This window comes from Otolemur garnettii, unplaced genomic scaffold (assembly GCF_000181295.1).
Source record: "Otolemur garnettii isolate 467f Iridium unplaced genomic scaffold, OtoGar3 scaffold00043, whole genome shotgun sequence".
In the NCBI taxonomy this organism is placed as follows: Eukaryota; Metazoa; Chordata; class Mammalia; order Primates; family Galagidae; genus Otolemur; species Otolemur garnettii.
This window is the reverse complement of record NW_003852438.1, coordinates 501,468-508,863: the sequence shown is the minus strand read 5'-3', so window position 1 is coordinate 508,863 and position 7,396 is coordinate 501,468.

Genomic DNA, 7,396 nt, shown 5'->3' with positions numbered 1-7,396 from the left:
GGAAAGGAAAGGAAAGGAAAGGAAAGGAAAGGAAAGGAAAGGAAAGGAAAGGAAAGGAAAGGAAAGGAAGAAAGAACTCCCCCACTGGCTGATAGGGAGAGCCATAGGCAAGACTCTGGTCTCTGGCTCTTTTCCGGGGGCTGTTTCCTCTATACTGAGCTTCCCCGGAAGGAGGGTTCTGCGCAACACTAACAAACCTCTGACTCCAGGCAACCTCAGATAGGCTCCTAGCTTAGTCCATTTTCTGCTGCTAGAACAGAATACCACAGGCTGGGGAATTTATAGAGAAAATAGATTTATGTGGCCTATGGTTCTGAAGGCTGGAAGTCCAAGATCAATGGGTCCTACCTGGTGAGGACCTTCTTACTGCATCATAACAGGACATGTAACAGAAGGACATCCTGCAGTGAGAGCAAAATGACAGAGAAAGTGGGGGCCAAACTTATCCTCTTATCCAGAGCCCACTCCCAAGATGATTAACCTTTAAATAATGGCATTAATCCATTCATGAGGTCTTTGCCCTCTTAAATGTCCCACCTCTTATTAATGTTACAAGGGCAATTAACTTTCCAACACATGAACTTTGGGGACCATGTTCAAACCATAGCAACTCCTACTGACTAAATGCCTCTGTCAGGGTTTAGGCAGTTGTCTGCGTACTTGGTTCTTGTGTGCTCTTGGCTGAAGAACGACTAGACCCACCAAAAGTTAGGCAAGTGTGAAACAGTTTATTGAAGAAGAAAGGATAAGTTTACAGAGCAAGAGCAAGATAGAGGTTTACAGAGCAAGATATGGTCTCTACAGACAACGAACAGGCACTCTTGTCATGGAAAAAGTGCTTTGTTTGTGGTCGGGGAGGGTCTCATTCATATTCTCTGGGTGGGGCCCTCCTTTCTGCTTACCATGGAAGCATTTTGATGGGCAGTTAATGGCATGATGCTTAGCCTTGAGTTACTCTAGATTACTTTCCAGATCCTATCATGCCTGAGTTGCCTGGCCTGTGAGACACTCCTCTTTCTCTCAGATATGGCAGTTAGTTGCTTGGGATAGGATTAAGGTGGGGCAGCCCTAAGACTGGCCATCCTTGTCCTTCTTCTAAAAGTGGGGCAATTGTTCCAGGCAACCCCAAGACAGAGCACCATGTTGTCCTTTTTCTCTAGAAGAGACAGAATTCTAACTAGGTAGCTAACACATCCATAAAAATGAACTCCACCAATGGCCACATCACCTCTGGAGCAGGAGAGAACAGAGCAAGGGGCCTGGTATAAGCTTCCAATTTAAGTCTTGCTTTGACACCTGGATATTGCCTGTGGTATGCCCCATGGAAGAAAGGATTCAGGTGACTTTATTCTATGGGTCATGTCTTGAACCAGAATTTTCTCCAACTTTGGTTGCATATAACAAGACTGAAAAAGACACCATGAGCAGATGGAAGAAAACCAGAACAGGCTTCCCTCTGAAATAGGGGGTCATTAACTAGGATTTTCATACCAGATTCTCCAGGTGGATGGGCAACATTTGAATTCAGTGAAGTCAAAACAAGGATAATAACATCATTCCCTTTGATGACAATTAAGTTGTATTACTATTTATAAGACTGATGACATCCTGAGAAAACAAGCGATTTATCCAGAGCAGCAGTTCTTAAACATCAAAGCTTATCAGAATTATGTCGAGAGGTCCCTCCTTCAGAGATTCCCCGGGTAGCAGAAAGTGGGCTCTGCCCATAAAATTTTAAATTCTCTGGAAATTTATCAGAAGGGAAATGGTGAACAGGACATTTCCCACATTTCAAAACTCAGAACTTTCAAAGATCTGGCTCCACGACTCACTTCCCTCTTTGCGATCCTTGCAAGGCCAGAGGGTCACCCAGATAAGACGTGTGGCCACAACCCCTCTGGCTTCAATGTTTTTATTATAGAGACATGTAAACCCATGCAGAGGTCTCCCAGAAGCCCACATCTGGCAAGATGACTAATGGGGCTTTCCCACTGACAACCTAACAAAGGTGCCAGAAGTCTATTAATTCCAGATCATAGCCCTAATGGGGAAGTTCCTCCTGGGACATTACCTTGACAGACAACTCATCTTCCTTTTACAAGCTCTGTGACACTCATGTGTTGCACTTTCCTCTCCATACCACTGGGCACAAAAATTTGTATCTGATATGAACCCTTCAATCATATCCAGTGGAGGATTCCATCTCTCTAAGGAGGCCAGACTATCTTACAGAATGGTAACTCTGCTGACCATTGACAGATTTGAAGAATGAACATTTTTAAATAAGTTCTATTACAATAGGAGGTCTCAGAGCATTTTCTGCTCTGTCCAACAGCACTTTCTGTAATGATGGAAATGTTCTATATACATACTTTGCAATATGGCAGCTACTAGCCACATGTGCCTAGCCCTTGAATTGTAGCTCATATGACTGGGGAACTGAATTTTTTATTTTATTAAAGCACTTCTAATTAAATAGCCAGGTGGAGCTAGTATTCATATATCAGAAAGTACAGCTTATATCATACACATTCACAATGCTAGCTCTAAGAGGGAGACGGCGGATGCAGCATTTCTCAAACATATTGGGCTCTGAAAATCTGCTTTCAAAGGACTGGAATTCTCTGCAAAACCATTTGGGAAGGATGAGGCTACAAGCTATCTGCTGACCAAAGCCCCAGGAGACCACTATAGTGTTGACATGCTAAGTAGTCATCACAGGCATTAGTCACCACCCAGGGATAGGGACCAAGCTGTTCTCCACTCTCTGAATGTGATATCACCTCACTATTCAATTATATCAAAATTCCAAGTCCCAACAGACACCTTTTGCCTCCCTGCACAGGTCCAATCAGCAGGAAATCAACCAATGTTATATGTAATAGGCTATTCCTTTCCCCAAAACTCAAAACAATGATAATCTATTGCTACCAGGTTTTATAGTTGACTGGGAAATCTTGGACACCCTGGAACATATCATTTTATCTCAACAACCTAGCCTGGTAAGTGCTTATTAGGCTTTATAGGTGAAGAAAGTGGTGCTTGGGCAGCCGGAGTGATTTAGTTGCTCAAGGTCACATAGTAAATGGAACTTGACCTCAATCATTGTAACAAAACCAATTTGAGCTGAATCTTCCCTTGAAATGTTTAGGGCCCATAAAAGATATTGAATTAATATATTCTCAAAACACCCCCAAATTATCATTACCTAAGAACAGCAGTGCATTCTATAAGGTTTGCTCAGACATACATTCAGAAGTATGATAAATGCAAGAAATAAGTAATGATAATGAAATAAAAGTGGCTGGCATGATTATTCATGAACACAGATAACTCCTATTCTACAAGAAAATCTCCACTGGATCCGAACAATTATTTGCTTCTCAGCTAAAAAATCCACACTGGTGTGTAAATAACCAGCTACAAACTTTATTCTCCCAATTATTTCTCCTCTCCTGGGTATGCAATCAATTTGGTGCTCCTGTGGGCCATTCATTCAGACTGCAATAGCACACACTGCTCATTTGTGCATTTAATTCAGGCTTGGCTTCTCGAGTGGCAGCTTGTGGGCCAAAGTCCTTGAACAAATTTGTCATCACATCAGATGAGTGTATTTGACTTTGACCTACACAATTGCAGAAATCAAGGTTCATTCAGCAGAATATTCTTTCTTGAACCATCATTAGGCCTTTCAGGAAATCGATGGGGATCTGTAGCTATGACCCAGGGTTCCAAATTCCAGATCCAGGCATTGCCAGAGGGAGACAATGCAGGGCCCGAGACAGTGAGTCAACAAGATGACCCTCTATGAATTGCACAGGTAATTTGGCTGGCACTCACTTTGGCTCTTTAGATTAAAATAGAATCACTTGTAGACAAATTTATAGGAGTCATCATTTCATCTGTAATAAAAGTATATACATTTGATAAAAATAACATTGACTTTATTATGTTAAACTGTACTCTGAAAAAAAAGGTAAGAGTTTTCATTACAATGTTGCATAGAGAATGCCATCTGTAGTCATCTCAATGGCCCTGAGAAACCTAAAGGAAAAGAAAAGTGGGAGGTAAAAAAGCAAAGAATGGAGAGGGTCCTCTGGAGGAAGATACAAAGGAACGCAAAGGTTGGGTTGTCAGGCAGAAAGTTAAATAAAGTGACCAAGCACACAGGGCCCTGGAAATCTCAGAGAGAAGGTGATTTCAGCAGCCAGGACTCTGAAAGCACAGTGGAGACGACAGGGGAAGGTGTGTGGAAGGCAAAGCCTGGCTAAGGAGTTGGAAACACTTGAATGGGGGGAGAGGAATAAAACAGCTCTGCACACAAACCTGTGCAACCCCCTGCAAAAGTTCAGGGGCTGGGAGCTTTGAGGACCTTATCAAATTATAGATTCCTGGTCTTCACACCAAAGGCCTGGGAATCTGTCTTTTTAATAGGCACTTCCAGGTAATTCACACGATGGGCAGAGCTGGTGGAGAATGGTGCAGAGTGAAGGCTAACGGCCTAATGTATCCACTCATCAGCCATGAACTTGGACACTTGACTTTCTGAGCCTTGGTCTGTTCATCTCTAAAAATAAGAATACATTTAAAGCCCACAACAACCCATCAAGCTAGGCATTATTCTCATCATCCCCATTTGACAGATCAAGAAGCCCAGGCACAGAACGAGGGACTAAGTACTTTGCCCAAGGTCATGCTGCTGACAAATGGAGGTAGATGCCTGCTCCAGGAGCCCCGCTCTTAGCCCTACACTCTGCTGAGAAAGGCAGGGGGAGAAGCCTTCCAGGCAAACTACTGTTCTTACATCAGATGATAACTGATATCCCACTGATACAAGTAACTCCATAAACTAGCAAAGTCTACTAAAATTAATTTTTAAATGAAGCATTTCTTCCCCAAGATTAATGATTTATAGGACTCAAGCCATGGAGATGGTTCAGGCATATTAATGCTTCAAAAAACATTATCGCTAAAAAACAGCATTACACGAGAGAAATGAGTATTAAATCAGGCACCCTTAGTCTACAGCACATATCTAAACTTGAGCCTTAGCTAATGGGATTCACCAATGCAAGACCACCTGCCCCGTGCGGGTTCACCTCCACGCTGCTTTACACAGTCTTGTAATCTTCTCAGCATATGTCTGGGCTGGAAAATTGCATTCTTTTTGAAATCAAGTCTTACTAGTTCATTTCTGAAGACACTGCAGCATATATCAAAATGAAGATCTGATCACCCGCTGTTCTGACAAAGAGTATTTATTTTACCAGGATGTGCGAAATGATTGTTTCTCATTTGTCATCATGCTCTGCATTCCGGGCCAGGAGGAAGATGCATCTTGAAAGATAGGACACGACACCAGAAACTAATTCTGAACGTTCTCATTTTTAAAAATACATATACTGTATATGTACTGCAGAAGACAGGGTCCACTGGGGACAGTTTTTAAAAAATGCTTCCCCAAATTCTGAGAAAGAACAAGAATAGAAAGAAGAAAGAAAGAGAAAAGAAGAAAGACAAAAGACAAACTTTGTGTACAAAAAAAAAAAAACCCAGATTTATTTAAGCAAAGCAAAGCAAAGCAGGGATGAGTGAAATCAGATAAGAAAAGGGGGAGGGTTCTGTGTAACCACAAAAGAGAGAATGATTCTAGGGTGAAATTAAGCAAAGCAGTAAAGACCTGTAAAGTAAAATTTGAAGAACCCTTCAATTTTTCAAAAGTCTCCTTCCTTTATGAAGAGCTAACAGCCCACAGCTGTGTATTATTCCTTTCTTTGTATAAGTCTGTGTGCCTATCATAGGTGTCCTCATCTTTGTCTTTCTTGACCTATTTCTTAGAGGCTGTGTCTCCACCTACTCCTGTGACCATGTGCTCCCTAAGCCATTGCTCATTGGAGCAGAGTGACCCAAGGAAAGCCAATCAAAAAGCTGGGTTAAGCTGCGCTGATTCTCTTTCTCCAGACTTAGAACAGAGAAGAGAATCTTCAGTAGGGAGGTGAAAGTCAAGTTTAGGTAGAGCCAGAATGAGAGGTGGTGATGTGGGCAGCAAAAACCTATGGGAGAGAGGCTAGGAGTGTGTAGGAGTTGAAGGAGAGCCAATCTGAAGACAGACTAGAGCCACAGAGATGGATGGAGGAAAAGACCACATTCCCTATAATCCTATTCTAGAAATTCCAGTTTCACCTCCACCTGTCTGCTTATACTTTGTTTCTTATTCTTGAGGGTCAGAAAATGGGCCATTGGATTTTTATCCAAAATCTTTTTACTTGAGCTTGGCTCATGGGTTTGATATTCCTTGTAACCAGAGAACCTTAATTAAGTATAAATAAAGGTAGCAGATCTTGACCTTGGTGGGAAACTTACCCCTGGTGCCAAAGCCAACTCCTACTATCCTCACATTTCTCACAAGGTTTTCTGGCCATATTGAACCAAAAGGATGCCTTTCTCTCATTCTCCCCCCTGACCCCCAGCATATGTTCTCCCCTCTGGAAGTTTTATGCCATTCCACATAAAATATATAAAGGCGGCTGTCGTGCTCTGGAGTTCTGGTAGTGAATTCTCTGCCCCGAGAGATATTCAAACCACAGTTAATTGACCATCTGGCAGAGAAGTATAGAAGCTAAGATCAATCACCATAAGGGTCATCTTTACCTCCTAACCTTCTAAGTCACTGCCCAACTCTTCCCCATCTCTACATGTGACCTCTTTTGTCAGACTTGAAAGCCATTCATCTACTATTGCTCCTACAACCTTGTCTCACTATTTTACCACCTCGCCCTCACTTGGATGTGCTCCCATTTACCAATGTCCCTTTTATAAGTGTCCCTCAAAATGGAACAAATGTGATCTGATCAGTGCAGAATGTCCCAGGACTGCCACTTCTGTAATCTTCACTGGCTTCTATAAATGCCTCCCGGGAGAGTCCTTCCTCTGTTGAAACGGTGCCTCACCCGTGGCTCCAGTTGAGCTAGTGGTAACCTCAACTCAAAGCGGTGGGGACTTGGCCACAGATTTTTGACAGGAGACTGGGAAAGGAAGCTCTCTGTGTAATGAGTCACCTGTTTGGAGAGGCCTTGTTACCTTGGGGAAAAGCAGCCCGTAGATGGAGAGAGAAGCAAAAAACTTTCAGAGGCAAATTCCAGCTCTTTGGTTGTGCCTCTGGCTGGCCCTTGGTTTCAGGACTATGGAGATAGCCAATCCAAAATCTCCAGAATAAGATTCGACTACAGCTTGGACTTTACCTAACAAACTTAAACAATGTAACCTAATCCTTTGTACCTTCCTATTAATCTGAAATTTTTTTTAAATCTCCAGAATGAAGTTTTCACCTGCCCTCTGTTCATATTATGCTAAGTAACATCACCCCAAGCCTTTCCCATCTCTACGTCTAGAAGTT